This window comes from Lissotriton vulgaris, chromosome 11 (genome assembly GCF_964263255.1).
Source record: "Lissotriton vulgaris chromosome 11, aLisVul1.2, whole genome shotgun sequence".
NCBI lineage: Eukaryota > Metazoa > Chordata > Amphibia > Caudata > Salamandridae > Lissotriton > Lissotriton vulgaris.
Window position 1 is genome coordinate 1,038,401,720 of NC_141699.1, and position 16,772 is coordinate 1,038,418,491.

At 41.7% G+C, this 16,772-nt stretch overlaps 1 protein-coding gene across 1 annotated transcript in view; it reads left to right on the forward strand.

The window, feature by feature from the left end:
- The window catches only part of PEX5L (peroxisomal biogenesis factor 5 like), a 697,369-nt gene that overhangs the window by 458,708 nt on the left and 221,889 nt on the right, over window positions 1-16,772 (forward strand). The window lies entirely within an intron of this gene.

Genomic DNA, 16,772 nt, shown 5'->3' on the forward strand with positions numbered 1-16,772 from the left:
AGAGCAACACTCGATTTTACAAAATATAGTTTCCTTGCATTGACAGCGACCTTCCATGAACCGCTCTGTGAAAAACATAACCCTCAAGTATGATAACAAAGGGGTAAAACTTAGCTTGGTGTTATCAACATATAGATCGCAACATCTTATGGGCCTCTTCCCACATTTCATTACAAAGATCTTCCCCAGATTACTAGTTTAGCACAAATCCTGTATAAACTTTGAAAAAGAGATCAATAAAAGTTGTAGACCCAGACGGGTGCAAGCTATAAACACGGAATTTTCTGCATAATGGAGGGCTGAATTTATATAGGGTAAACAAAAGGGGGCAAGGACGCACCCTTGCCTAACCCCCTCTCTACGGCAAAAGTTGAAGTACATTCACCCACCAGGCCCTACTGTACTCTGACTTTGCTTCCCAACCACAGATCCCATATAAACCTTATTATATGAAGATATACTCTTAAATCTTTCTCAATAGACCTCAGTTTAGCATGAATAAGGCAGTCAAAAGCGTTTGATACGTCCTCAAAGGCCAAAAACAAGTGTCCTTTCCTACCCAGTGCATATTTGCCAATTAAAAATTTAAATTTAAACACTGCTCTATCAGCCTTAGGCCTTTGCGAAAACTATATTAAATATCCAAAATTATCTATACTTTCCGCCCAATCCTCCAATCTTTCCAATATAATTCTTCCTACAACCAGGGAAGAAGATCGGGCGGTAGCAAGATGGGTTTGAGCGATCTCCTTTTTAATAAATCGGGACAATTAACGAATCCAACCAGGTATTCAGAGGCCCTATGCTGCCACGTGCTCCTAGCACCACAGATCAACCGGAATTCCATCCGGGCCAGGAGCCTTGTTGCACTTACTGAGGGTAAGGGCCCTATTTTCTTCATCAAGGGTGACCCTAAGGTTAAATGTAGGGTCCACCTGAGGAATTGGCTGGGTGATCCCCTGCCTAGGCAATGGCAAACTGGGGTTGGAGTACATTTTTGCAAAGTATCCCACCCAGTCTGTTTCAGTGATAGTAATCTTCAAACATGGTGCACCATCATCTATCAGGAAGGGGGAATTTATAACACGCCAGACAGCTGTGCTATCTTTATCTGACCTGGCTTCAATTAGGGCCACCCAAGTTTCAGCCTTTAAAATGTTTTTCCTTTCCTTTAATGCCAATCTGTATGCTTGTCAACACACCGGCACCTCTCTGGTTTACCTGTAAATTTTATGAAGAGCAGCTTTAAGATCCGTATGCACCTTGGAACAATGAGAGTCAAACTATCTTTGCTGATGGTGATTTACCTGGAGGTCACCAGCTGACAAAAGTTCTTTGATCCCCCTAGAGATATTAGCTAAGGTCCTCAAAATTGCCTTAGGGTTAGTTTCCTCATCCAGGCAGTTCCTATGTTTTGTGACCAGCTTACTCAAAAGGTCAGTTGGACTGATCTTCGACCAACGTATAGAGAGACGGTTGCTTAAGGCTACTTCAATATTCCCTACACATATGTTGTCTGCATGGTTTAACAATGGGCTGATGTTTAGGCTAACATTCTGTGCAGAGTGATCACTAAGATCCATCTAGTGTGTCATAAATTTGGTAAGAAGTCCGTGTGATCTGAAAGATGATAAAATATAATCAATTACTACATTGGTACTCTTACCGTTAAACGTGCAATTAAAAGGAACTTCGGGTACATAATTCGTTGTAAAAGGCAAGGTCATGCTCATAAACCATCTCATTAATTTTATCGCCATATTCTGTATGAGTGACATGAGTTTGATCAAGGCCTCATGTATCCATCATACCACATACCTTTTTAGATGGCAGGGGACAAGGATGAATATTGAAGTCACCACCCCAAACAACTATATGCTCCTGCTTCCCATTGCAACACAGAGAAATAAGATCATTAACCAGCTGTCCTAGTACTATCTGGATTTCCCTGGTTTTGCATAGTTATAAAAATTAACTATGACCAAATCAATCTTATGTGATAATCCATCACAATTATGATTAAGCTAGAAGTAGACCAGATGGTAATATTGGAGGGTGGCAAGTAATTAGATATGTAAATACACAAGCCACCTTTGGCTCAACCAGCACTAGATGCCATCACAGGTTGATGGAAAGTTCTGTTGTCGTTAACATGAAAGGGGTCAACAGGTCTCCTGTACACACAAAATATGAAAGTTGGATATAAAAGGGAGCCATTCTGGTTTAGCAATTCTACCACGTAGGCCTGGCACATTCCAGAAGAGTACACTATAATTTGCATGACCTGGACAGACCACACAGACCACACCTTCTTAGGTGTTAGAGGAGCAATTTAGCATGTTACTAGGAGGGTAAATACAGTTAGACCGGGCATGTGGGCAGTGAATAGAACCTTCTGCCACTGATGCATGTGCTGGGTTTAAAGTGACTCAGTTTACCCCTCAAGGTTTTCCAGAGGAGAAAAACGGTTTTGAACAGCTACATGATATAATGTGTCCTGGAGCTGGGTCTTGGTGGGGCACTAGGGCCACCAGGGCAGGAGATAAAGGGCAGAGACAATAAAAGTACTCATGCTTTAATAGAGGTGAGGTGAGGTGAGACCGGTAGAGCCCCCAGTCATTGTAGAATTGTATCAACTAAGCTAGGTGATCTAAAACTCAAGACCACACAATCTTCTGGAAACTTTTTTAAGCTCCTGCCAACCCAGGTCACTCTTCTCATAATCTTTATATCATCAAAATCAGCCCATTCAGCCCTGTTTTTTACCCACCCACTTCAAATCTTTATTTCTTAGGGACTCCCAAGACTCTGTAGTTGAGGCAGTTAAGGGAGGTACATTAGCTAATATCACTAAACAAAGTGTATTTTCAGGGGTAGGTCAAGAAAACCCAGGCACCTAAGGATCTTAGGGGTCGGCACCTTCTTGTCATTCCATAACATAGATGATGAAGGTAGAGACAGGATGTGAGGGGGTGATAAATTCCCAGGCCCGATGGCAGAAATTTGCTCAAGACTGCACTAAGTAGACATAGGAGGCTGAGGAGACGTGGCATTTCCCAATTGCTGGTGGTAATTAGTATTTAAGTTAACAATGGATTTCAGCATGTCTCAACACTTACTAGATACATGAGTCAAGAATGGTCTTAACAGAGACCTCTAAAGCCCGCACTGTGGCAAGTAGTGACTTGAAGTCATCCTGTGTCACCCCAGCAGTCTATTGCCTCATCTTACTGCCGGTAGAACTGGGTTTCAATTTAGCAGATAATACTGCTACAGTTTTCAAGACCTCCAATTCAATACCAGGTGATTTCAAACATGGTCCTGGAACCTTCATGTGCTACATAGGGGGATATGATGCCGAGTCAGAAGGAGGAGCCTCACCCATAATGACTGTGCCGCTTGCAACTCAGACAGAGTAAATCTGGCAGTTCACAACATGGAAAGAGGTGCAGACAAGGGAAGCGGGAGCACGATTAGAGGAAGGTTCCTGCGATTCCTGCAGGAGACCACTGTGAACAGCAGTCAAATCCTGCTGGCAAGAGCTCATTTTCTCTTCTGCTCTGGAGATCTCACGGTTTAATGCTCTCATAGCACCTGTTATGTAGTTCAAAATAGAGGAATGAGTCTTCCCTTTTGGCAAAGATGCCGAATGCTTCCTCTGTTCCATAATAAATCATCACACATTGGAGAGTTGAAAGAGTGGGCCCAGCCGGCCTCCTTCGGGCTTGGACGGGCATGGCCCTGCTTTTGCGCATACCTCGCATATCCCAAACTGCGTAGTGCCCGCCAGTGACAAGCCCTCCTTCCCTACGTGTAGTGTAGTGATTCTGGGACCTGTAGTCCTGGAGTCCCCCAAGAAGTGTGTTATCATATGTTCTGGTAGTTAATAAACACTCTATTGTGGTCCTTTCTATTTCTTTAATGTTCTTACTTTTTAATCTGATCTTTGCCAAGTTTAAGGGACATGAAGCAACCATGGCTGGATATTATATAGGTACAATGTACTATATTGAGCCATTTAAAAGTCACATACAAATCATTGTACACATCAATACATGGAGAAATTTGATTGCAGAAACCATCAATAAATTACCCTCTTTAATAAATTGACTATAAACGGTCTCCTAGATGTAGCAGACGTATTGTATCTACTATCACATACATAAAATGAATTTTCACATACTCTATACACACTTACCATTTATCCATTTATCTCCTGTATTAATTCTTCGCCCATCTTCGCTTCATTGTCTACCCAATTATTTCATAATACTTAGTGATCATGCCTTTGCTACTCTTAGTAATACCCCTCTTCCCATCCCTCAAGTCTTCTCATCACTCTTTCCCAGTCCCCTGCTTAAATAAATTTACTTTATCTCATGCTAATTTCTATGACATCTATCACAGTGCTCTTTACTGTGCTGCTCTTTATTGCCCCGAAATGGTTTACTGTTGCAGTAAAACATCCAACAAATATTCTGCCACTAAAAAAATAATTTTGTTTTTGCTAGGTTTTTTTCACTTTACCAAAACACATGGGTTCTGATATATTGTATTTGCTACCGCAATAAGAAATAAATTACCACAATGGTTCAACAGTTTTCCAGGTTGAGATAGCGCCAGGCATTGCCTTTATCTTGTTTCTCTAACCAATATGAGATGGATTTCGAAAAGTGATTGAGAATCACAGATTCTAAAACATACAGACTGAAATTAAAATGTATACATAAGTATTACATATTGAATCTGCTGATATTGGATGTGATCGAGGCCTGAGGGGTGGCCTGGGCAACTCAGGGATGCCAGGAAGTGCACTGGTGCATTAGAGGTCGTAGTTCAGTTGTTTCAGAATGCCAAAAAGAAGGGATATTCTGTGGTCAAATGTATTGTATTTGAATATGAGAATCTCAAAGGTAGCTACATACAAAATAATACCACCATCTTGGTTTTCTAAAAGATGGTATACACAACAGAAAAGAGGTTTTAATAAAAACAACTTCTAAATTATTACTGAACTTCCCTTTCGCCCAAACTTGTAGGGCCCTATTAACAAAAGTAAATGTATACTTGAGGATTTGCTCATGTATACATATACTATTACACCTAGTGGTAACTTTCAACTTTTTTGCTTTTCACACCATATCTGAGTGTGAGGTACACTTACTTGTGAACTTACATGGAGAAGGGTGGCTCAGTGGTTAGAGGCGGCAGACCCGGAAGCTGAGATCGGCCGTGGACCAGGGTTCGATTCCCCGCCTCGGCGGGTCTCGGGCTCAAAATTCCACGGAGTCGACAATTCTCGCTCTGGTGCCTACTCAACTCACAGGGTCACACTCTGCGACTCTGGGCAATAGCTTGCTTAATCTCCACTACGGCCCCTCGCGGCGGGATGCCTGGCTTTCACCTTGTGGATACCCGGCCGGGGTATCTCACAGGAGAATACCAGGACGGGTTCCCTAAGCAAGCGCCTTGAGACCCCTGGGTTAAAGTGTTGCGCTATATAAAATCGAAACACATTTACACACACATTTACATTCAGCCCCAACCCATTGTGGAGCCTTCCACACTAAGGGACTTAGTCCCTCCGCCATCCTATCGGTGATTGGGACCGCCCGCCATAAGGGCGGGGGTCCCGTGGGGGGCATTAGGATGCGCCCGCCACTGTGGCGGGCACATCCTGCATTTATAGCATTGTGGCCCGCCACAATACTAAAAATGCACGTATGCATTTGCATACACAAAGGGGCAGGCACCACGCGGTGCCTGTTGCTTTGTTTATGCAAATGCAGGGGGGTACCACTGGTACCCCCCCTCCCCCGTGTGCACCCCCACCTCCTCCTTCACTCTGGGGGCCCACAGGGGGCCCCCAAAGTGAAGACCGCATGCCTTTCCGCCGCCACGGAAAGGCATCTAAAGAAGCCCATGTTAATATGGATGGCGCTGCCACCATATTAAACCTCGGTGTTTCCGTCCGCTGCGGTCCCCCCCGCCATCCTAATATGGCGGGGGTCATTTGGGTGAGGATGACGGGCGGGTGGCAATCCGCCCGCCATCCAAATGACCCTTTAACATTCTAAGTGTACAGTAACTACTTGTCACTTTTAACACATAGGAGAGACCGCCACCATGGTGACAGATCGTCTCCCTACAGTAAAGTATAGGTGAAATTACAAAAGTATATTCAACTTTTAAAAAATGACTATAAATATTTGAATGAGAAATAGTCATGTACAATATTTTCAAATTTTATTTTAAACCTAGAACTAATAAAATACAATGTTACAGCACATTAACTTAAATTCATATTAAATATCTAATTATTTTAATACTTAATGAATTTCCAAATTGTGTTAAAAAAAAGACTTTTTAAAAAATCCTACCAGCACTACAATTTGTTTTTATTTAATAAACTTTTCTACAAATTATAAATAGGATCAAGTTACATTATTTTAATTATAAGTTTAAAAGTTTAATTAAATAAGAAATTTAAATGCGCGTATTATTAAATGTTATACAAATATAAAAATGATTTATAGTTAGAACATAATGTTTGGGCTGAACTTACCTAAGCCAAAATACATATTGTGGTCTTTCCAAGAACATACAGGGGCTTGCCGATCACCCATTCCATCAATCGTATTTGCTTGCCTTCTACTTGATGGATTTCCTCATTTCAGCCTGTCCATTTTCTATGTGTCCCTCCCATGGAGCATAGGCTTTTTGCCATCTCTGCAATTGGCTGGCTTCTATTCTTCCTCTGCTTTCTTTAAGGGAACTACTTTTTTCTTTTTTATTTAAGCACTCCATGAGAGTATGTGTGTTTTCTAGCTGTCAGCGTGATGTGCTGTTCTCCCTCGTTCATATTGCTTTCTATCACCCACTTGCTTCTCTTTGCACATTCCACATTGCTCTGTTTGGCCCATGTCCTTGTTATTCCTTCCCCACTTTGGCACCCACCCAACGTGTTACTTAACAGCCTGACCACCATGTTGCTTAGGACCCACCCCTCCCCAACCACTACCCACTCTTCAATTTAATTTTTTTGTGCTACATTTTAGAAGAGCGCTATTGCAGTATTTGTATTCTTTGCATTTACCAGTCCATCTCGGATCAGTAAATAAAAAAGTATATGTGTTGTTTTGTAAGTTTGTGCATCATTACAGCTTTTTTTTGCCATGCTACACAGCAGTTGCGATGCTGTACAGCATTGCTAAAAAATATCGGCACAGGCAATAGGTCCTATAGGTATGACCTATTGGCTTTGCCTGTGTTTATTGAACATGATACTATATATAAATATATGTCTTACTGCAATGGGGTCAGAAGGAGCAGCGCACTCAACAGGTGGTGCCAGCATGCGGGTCCGAGCAAGGCCCCAATCTCAATATGATACAAAAGTATGCTGCACAGAGTCTTTGTTGCTCAAGACAATTGCTCCAACACGTTTCGACCCAACTGGTCTTTGTCACAGTTGTGGCGTGCAGTGTATTTTTTATTCATATATATACATATATATGCAAAAAAAGGAGGAGAGAACTCTGGGTAGTTCTCAAGTTTAGGTGTAAAGCAGCTCCTGTTAGAGCACTCTCAACACCAGCGACACTCTAGATCTGCTCACCTCAAATGTCTGTTTTTCTATCAAAGTCTTTAAGCATAGAATTAGCACAGCGCCATCCACGCAGAGATAGAAAAGGACAAAGGGCCCGATGTAGGTAAATCTACATTTACCACTTCATAAATACCGAATCATACCGAATCGGTATTTATGAAGTGGTAAATTAGAGGGGGGGAGATGTAGGTATTTCATATTCGGTAAATACCGAATCTGTAAGATTCGGTATTTACCGACTCTGTAAATACCGATTCAGTATCCCCCATTGCTTCCTATGGGCCTTGAAGCCCATAGGAATCAATGGGCATTACCGAATCGGTAATTACCGATTCGGTAATTACCGATTTGTGCAAGGGTGCAGGGGGTGTCACTTTGACACCCTCCAGCACCCCAAAAAAAGGCATGTGAGCCATGTGGCGCACAGACATGCCCTAAGGGCATGTCTGTCTGTTACATGGCATAGGTGTGCATGCACACATGTGCATGCACACCTGGATTGGGTATTTTAACACCCAATTGGATTGGGTGTTAAAATACCGAATCTGAAGGGCCTGTGGGACTGAAAGTAGTCCCACCTACATCCCAAATTTAAAATATCGGTAAAATTACCGATTCGGTATTTTTGCGATTCGGTAATTTTACCGAATCGGTAAAATACCGAATCGGACAAGAAAAGGTCCCCTACATCTCAGTAGGCCAAACACCGGTCGGAAACGGCCGAAATCGGCCGTTTCCGACCGGTATTTGGTACCTACATCGGGCCCAAAGTCTTTTGCCATTTATACAGCAAAGCCTTTAAGCATAGTACTAGCACAGTGCTGTCCTTGCCGAGCTATAAAATAGCTATAAGATTATATATATAATTTATTCTTTTTTTATCACCAAACAGTCCGTTGTAGTGCGCACCTTTCACAGTGGGTGTCGGTGTCGTGGGTGGACTGTCACTCGCTTTTATGAAACACCACAAAGATCAAAAATCCACTGCACCCCAGGAGAGCAGGACCTGCTAGGGTTAAAACGCGTTGGTGGAATTTGCACAAATGTAAATAAAATCGTAATTGAGGCAATCGGTTCTCCTGAAGAGCTGTGGTTTTTTGATATTTTGGGTGTTTCATCTCTATATATATATACACATACACACACACACACACACAGGTATACATGAATGTATCTATCAATCTAGAAGGATAGATAGTTAAATAGACAGACAGACAGATAGACATACAGATGGATAGATAGCTAGATAGCTAGGTAGACAGACAGACAGACAGACAGACAGACAGACAGATAGATAGATAGATAGATAGATAGATAGATAGATAGATAGATAGATAGATAGATAGATAGAGAGTGAGACAGACAGACAGACAGATAGAAAGATAGATAGATCGATTACTTTGTGAATAGCAAACGCCTTACCTCATTTGTGGGTGTGTGTTTATATGTGCATATCCCTCCGTAAACCCCTTCCTTACCCCTCCCTAAACAAAACCTATTTAGGTGTAAATATGCCCCATTTTTTCAGGTTTTCCCCATGGCCTTTAGTTTTAAAACGTAGAACTACATGTGCGGAGTACGCTGCACTTCTAGTCAGAGACCTCCGCACGTAGGTCAGTGTATAGCATTTTGTTGTATGTTAGTAGAGCTACTGTAGTAATATTTCAATTAATACAAAATGCAGTTTGTGAAAAAGCCCCATAGTATGCCATTGAGAAGCTTATTGGAGATTGAGATTCTGGTTCATACCTGCTGCTGTACCTTGGTCTTTGATTAAGACAGTGTTCATTTAGAGGACCCCCCTCTAGTTCCATTGCTCTTGTATTAATTTGTCTTCTTAAGAAGAAAAGCAATTGACATTATCACAACATAGAATGATCACAAAGGCAGAGTGATCTATTCATGATGTTATGTCCAGGTGTGGGTGTTCCACAATTAAGATCCTAAATAATTTCATTTGCCTCCCTGTAGAACTGTTTAAGTGCCTGGGCCCTACATTTCAGATTTAGTGACACAGAGCATCTCAAACTGATCAGCAGGAATTGCCCCAATTGCTCGTGTGTTTACATGTAATCTACAGCTTCTCTGCAAACACGCTGCAAAACATCAGGAAAGATGCAAAAAAAATTCTGATATTCTTTTTGATCTGCTGTAAACAGCATTCTTTGATCACAGTAAATATGAATTATATATTGCACACTGTGCACCCCCACAAATTGTCTGAATCTGACGCAATCTGCTGATAAAGGCATGCAGCTCAATATAAAACCAATTAAAATATCAGACTATATTTGCATTTGTTTGGTCCCTGTAGGACATTGAAGCTGCTCAGCAGTTTTATGCCCTTTTATCTTTGGCATAATATGGAGTGTTCCTGGAAAGGAGAACCAATTTGTTGATTTCAGGAAATCTGGACCATGACTGACTCAGAAGGAATCAATGCACCGGTGAAATGCAATTTTGCAGTCAGTAACCAATGCAGAATTAACATTTGAAACTGCAGGTGACCTCCAAAGCGAATTTGTACCCCTGTTGACCACTAATTAATTAATTTAGCATTCTATGGTACAAATAGAGGTTCATTATTGAATCGCAATGCTGAAAACCTTGGGAAAGACTACACAATTCTGAGAACAGCAACAAGAGAGATCAGAAAAAGTTACACCCTTTGATGTTGTGTTAGCAATGGCATAAATGAAGCATCTATGTATACAATGGTATGTAAGAATAAGGTTGCTACTCCCACTCAAAATGAAGTACATAGGTTTTACTGAAAAACATTAGCACAGTATTGATGTGCTGAAAAAATGCATTTTATACAATAAAATATCTTGCAGATTTGTGAGCATTAAAACAGTTTTTAGGTTTGTGGACTAAGTTAATAGTATGATATATTTTGGTTGTTTCTTTATAAAAATTAGAAAGTGTTTGAACACCAAAAATCAAGTGGATTGCTACATGCTTCTTTAGACCCTTAGTCAATAAAACGTAATGCAAAATCCCCCTTTCTTCCACTGTCCTTTGGACATGACAATTTCATAATTGTATTCTACTCCCACCTCCTCAGCCAGCTTGAAATAGTTTTTCATCTTAACACCTTGGCTGCTAAAGAGATTATCCTGCTGTGCTGGGCCCCTATGTAAATGGGTGTGGCCGTGACTGAACCAATCCGTCATCAGCACAGCCCAACCGTGACTGATGATGGAATGGTTCCGTCACAAGCATCGAAGGGGTTAAATCACATTTTCTTGTGTTCCTGAGTTAGTGTCTGCATTGACTGTCCTGGTTCCTTTCCTTCCTTGCTTTAGGTGCAAACGTTTGCCTTCTACAATGACAACAAAGGCCCATTTCTGAAATACTTTCTCATATGATTTGTAAAAGTGTCTGTCTTTACAGTGATCCACCTAAAATTCCCAGGACCAGATATGTAAATCTATGCAGATTACACATTTTTATGTGCACTTCTCCTCTGCTTCACTGGTGCCTTTGAAGCTTGCATGAATGCATTTGGTGAAATATGCATTAGCGCTCTAAAATTTACTTTTCTTCTTTTCACCATGGAAAAATATTTATCCTTTATAGAAACCCTTTCCTCTGCAGGCCAAAAAAGAAGGATACTATTTCGGCCATACAGCTCCTTTAACGAGGCCTTTATCCCAGATTCCCTGAAGAGGGAATCATTGTTTCCTTCTTTAAAAAAGAACAGCCATGACTCTGTCATACACTCCCACTTCCGGCCAATGGCATACTGCCTTTTGTAGCTAAGATTTTGTGTTGAGGATTGTGACTACACACCTACACCTGCATCTTGACAATAACAACTGACTGGTACTTCTCCAATGAGGTTTACAACCTAAACAAGACACTAGATTTCCTCTTCTTTTAGGATAGTACTCTGAAATACATAGACAACTGAGCAGGCTGTCTAATGGTTTACACTGCAAAGCTCCAAGTGAGGGTATCTAGTCACACTGGACTGGGACAAAATCACAAGTTCATGCCGACAACGATGGGGTGCAGGACGAGCACAGGACCAAGTTTGACCTGCTGCGATATGTACCTTATGTCCTTGGTACGCGGTCTGCATGGCGTTACTTTGTGAGGCTTTGTGTCGTCCCACGTCAGTCAAATCTATGCGGCAAGGCTTGGCGTCGCTCTGAGTCAGTTCCGAATTGGGTTTGCAGCTGTGCAACGAGGCATTGCTGGGCTTTGTGGTGCTTTGCAACGGATTAACTGGGACACTTAGACCAAGAAGACAAGGAGGAGCTCTCTCTGATGCCAGCCAGGAACCCATAACCCAGACCTGGCAAGGCACCACTTGAGGATCAGGAACTCGACCCAACATAGGCCAGCAGTGGCTCAGGCAGATCCAGTTGCAGGTCCAGTGCAGCAAGTCCACTGGGCAGTTGCAGGGAGGCCTCTGGAGCTTGTTGTGTCCCTGTAGCTCAGATTAGGAGGGCAGACAAGCTGACCTTTGTAGTCACTTAGGCCGGGAATGAAGGAAGCAAGTCCAGACTTCCTTCTCAGACAGCATGGCAGGTCCAGTAGCTGGTCCAGCTACGTCTAGTGCAGCTTGGCAGCCCTTCTACTGTAGTATCCACAGGTGCAAGAGTGTACTCAAGAGTGGGTCTGATGGCCCTATTTTTATACCGTATGCCAGCTTAAGGGTGGGAGAAAAGTCCAGAGTTTTTCCCACAGAAGTGGCTGGAATTTCCTGCTTCCTAGTCTGTATGCAGGCACAATGTGTGTGAGCTGAAGCAGGGTCTTTGAAGTGCAAGTAGGGCTGTGCACAGCTCTCCCCCATCCTGCTTGGATGACCCATACTGTCAACACCCAGTCCACCTATTTTGTGACTGTTTGGAAGGAACTCACAAAGGCCAAGTGCCAAGTACACCCAGTCATTTGACCCAAGAAAAAGGCGGTAGGCCTCAGATGATAAGGACAAGAAAGTGCAAATTTTCTAAAGCTGGTATGTTTCAGAATTGTGACTTAAAATCCAACTTTACCATTAAAGAGGATTTTAAATTGCAATCCCTAAGACACCAAACATGACATTACCATCTGCTTCCAAACATCAGTTATTAAATGTAATAAAGTGGCCCAATGTTATGCTATGGGAGAGTTAGGCCTCTCTGTAGTGAAAAAAATATGTTTTCACTACCAGGCCATGTAAAACGTAAAAGTCCAAGTCCAACATTTGAAAAACAATGCATGCTGCCCTCTCTGCTGTTTGGAGTATTTCTTAGGAGTGACTTATATTTACTAAAAATGTAGTTTTAGGCCTGGAAAGGAGTTTATTTTGCCAAGTCAAATTGGCAGTTTAATAATATCTACACGCTACAGTTGCAGGCCTGAGACACTTTTAAGAAGGCTACTTAAGTAAATGGCACAATATGTGCTTCAGGCCCACTAGTAGCATTTCATTTACAGGCCCTGAGTACATGCATTATCCTCTTACTAGGGACTTATAAGTAAATTAAATGTGCCCATTGAGTGTAAGCCTGTTTTACCATGCTTAAATGAAAGAGTGTAAGCACTTTAGCATTAGTTAACAGTGGTAATGTGCACAGAGTCCCAAGTCAAGCAAAAACTAGTTCAGCAGCGCAGTAGGGGTGTGGCCAAAGTTTTTGGGGATGAACCTGAGAGAGGGTCGAGTCCAACAACGAGGGACATTGGAATTATGCGATTTTAATGCCGCAGTCATTTCTGCCTAATAAAGGATTTGCCACATAATCCATCATCTGCTGAATAGTAAGCAGATTTTAACAAAATAAATGAGTGTCTAGTTGAAGCAGATAAAAAGTTACAAAGAATTTGGCTACCAGTGTTGCCGCAAAATGGAAGATCCTTCACAGAAGGTCATTGGTCACCGTTCTGTTGCTTAGTGCAGTATTTGGATGTTTAAATTAGTGCTAATGAGATGAAACATTGCCCAGACAGCATGAGCAAAATTAACAAAATCATAATAGTAACAATATTACAAAGTATGCTGCATTACGCCGCCTAATTTGCTTGTTTTATCTGCATAATGTAGCCAACCTGCTTCATAATTTCAGTGGCCCTGATTAATAATCGGAATTGTGCATGCTACCTATCCCTCATTGCTCAGCGTGCATGTGTCTTATTTACCAGCCTGATTTGCACTAGGTCTGACTAGGGTGAAAATCGCCTTGGCAAATGTTCACATATTGCAATGAGTGGTCAGGTGCGAATAGAACTTTATGTCCAACATGCCTTATTATTCAGGGATCGGGCCTTAGAAGTGAACTACTCCTGAATATCCTGTGGGCAGTTTTATCTTACTCATTAATTTCCAGAAGTAATACATGCTTACTCATGAATTATTCAGAAAGCTGTTTTCCTTGAGTAAGTATGCCTCTTCTACGGATTTGCTGATCTGCTTACTTCAGCTTGGGATGTTAACGATGTGAAAGCAGGAGCTAACCCTAGCACCAAACCGTAAACTGCCCATTTCACTGGTGGTCTCTGCAGCCCTTGTGGTTCTCCCTCCATCACATTTTGCCAAGGAGCTCCCACACTCCACCAGTTTCTCTTGTGTGACTATGGAGTTCTTTTGGGTGGGTTGCGCAAAAAGATTGACAAAAAGGCAGATTTCGACTCCCAGCATCGGCTCAATCCTGTGATCCTGGGCAAATCACTTAATCTCCCTGTGACCGAAAATGTATCTGACATTCTGTAATATTAACTGATTCTCATGTAAAGCGCTCTAATGCCCTTGAGCCAAGTTACCGCTACATAAAACTGTAATTAAATCAAATATAACAGGTATCCAAGACCAAGGCCAAGTTGCTCTGCACCTGTGTCAGCCTCCCACCTCGGATTGCAAATGATGAAAGTTGAAGCACCGCGATCACGTGATGCACGAAGCAATAGCCATTGTGAAGAGCCAGATGTTTAATTTAGAAAGGATCTGCAACAGGTCAGACCCTGTTAAGTAGGGCTCTTATAGACACAGAGAAGAATAAAGTAATAAACTGGTTATAACTCCCAGTGACTTGCTACATTAAATCTCTCGGCCATCTGCCCCTCAAAGTCCGAACATTGCTGGGGTTTAGTAGCCCTTCTATGTGTAATTGAAGTTGACCTGGGTGACCTATGAAAATCCCTAGATGATTTCTAGGCACCCATGTCTTTCACAGGAGATCATGAAAAATAAAAACAACAGTGTTGCTCCCTTGGCTGTAGGTTACCATTGGATCCTTCCTGCTGGAGGTATAGCTGGTTGAAACCCACACTGAGCAGCTATACTCGTAATATAGATAAATGGATGCAGGCATTGCATGTGCCTTAAGACAAGTATTTGTCAAACAGATACATTGTGGCAATGTGTCTTCAGTGGTGTAACTCAAAATGATGCCCCCACTGCCTTCAGAATGGGGTAAGGGGCCCCCGGGACTCACATATCTCACTGATATTCATTTGCCCTGGGCTGAATGGGGCCCCTTGGAGGATTGGGGCCCTCCTGTACTGAGGGGCTGTCAGTTCTTGCGTTACGCCCCTGGAACCTTGAAGGAGTAGAGCATTCCATTTCCAATGTATTGTAACGGAGTATGAAACCGAATCAAGCAAATCATGATATTTAATCTTTTTTTATAGTCTATCAGCCATACTAGAAGTCATTAAGTGTATAATAGGCACTCTAAATAACAACATTACTTTTTTTTAAAACTGTTTTTTTTTTACTTAATCACAATCAAGAAAAGGAACAGTTTTATGCTTCAGATCACACAAGTAAGAGAGCCGCAGTCTATGATGAATTGAAAGATTGTTTTATGAAATTCTGCACAATTGTCGGTGATAGGAACCTCACCTACGATGTTCACCTCCAGCTCACAAGAAATCAAGCTGCAGAGTCAACTATAAAGAACTGTTACAGTATAGATCAAAGTTATTGCTATGTGTGGTGTGCTTCCACCAGTACCGCAAAGTGTTGGTTTCTTCTTTCTGCCTCTACTTCCTGTTGCTGCAATGAAAGCTATGGTGTCTGCCTGACCCAAGGAGTTCGTCCTAACTCAGGCCCTCCAAGTGGTGCCCAAACCTGGACTCACCACTGCACCCGGACTCTGTCCCCCATTTGCCCTCCCTTGTGACAAACTTCTATATGTTGTCGGGAGAAGGTGCACTGTAGTACACTCTCTACCTTAGCAGAGCTTCCGGGTTTCCTCTCTTGCAATTCCACAGCAGAGAGCTTTTACCCAGATGTAATACTCAACTCTCTTTAGCATTCAACTTCATGCAGTATTCCATTCTACTGATCATTCCTCTCTGTGTAAAATTCCTTTTAATGCATTATTCACTCATTGCTCATTCCTCTCTGTGTAACATTACTCTCAATGCAGTGTTCACTCATTGAACATTCCTCCTGGTGTAACATTCCTCTCAATTCAGTATTCAATCATTGATCATTCCTCTTTGTGTAACATTCCTCTCAATGCTGTATTCCACTCCATGGAACTTTCCTCTCAATGCAGTATTCCACTCATTGGTCATTACGCAAAACAGTAATCACTCATTGATCACTCATCACTGTATAAAATTCCTCTCAATGCAGTACTCCACTCTTTTGAACATATACCTGTGTGTAACATTTTAAACATTCCCTGTAACATTTTGAACATTCTCCTCCTTTTACATTTTGAACTTTTCCCTTAATGTAACATTTTGAACATTCCTCTCCATGTAACATTTTGAACATTCCCTAAATGTAACATTTTGATCATTCTCCTCCATTAAATATTTTGAGCTTTCCCCTGTATGTAACATTTTGAAATGTTCCCTCTATGCAAACATTTTGAACTTTCCCCTTAATGTAATATTTTGAACATTCCTCTCCATTGTAACATTTTGAACATTCCCCTGTATGTAACATTTTGAACATTCCCCTGTATGTAACATTTGAACATTCCTTTCCATGTATCATTTTGAACGTTCCCCTGTATGTAACATTTTGAACATTTCCCTGTATTAACTTTCTGAACATTCAACGCTATGTAACATTTTTCTCCGTACAATTTTGTGCTCTATGCAACTTTCCCATCTGGTCCACTCATTGTAACATCCCTTCATAGAAAACCCAACACTTCATTCTTCTAACGATGATAAAAGAAGTGCTGTCTTATGCGGAGATAATGACTCCTATTAT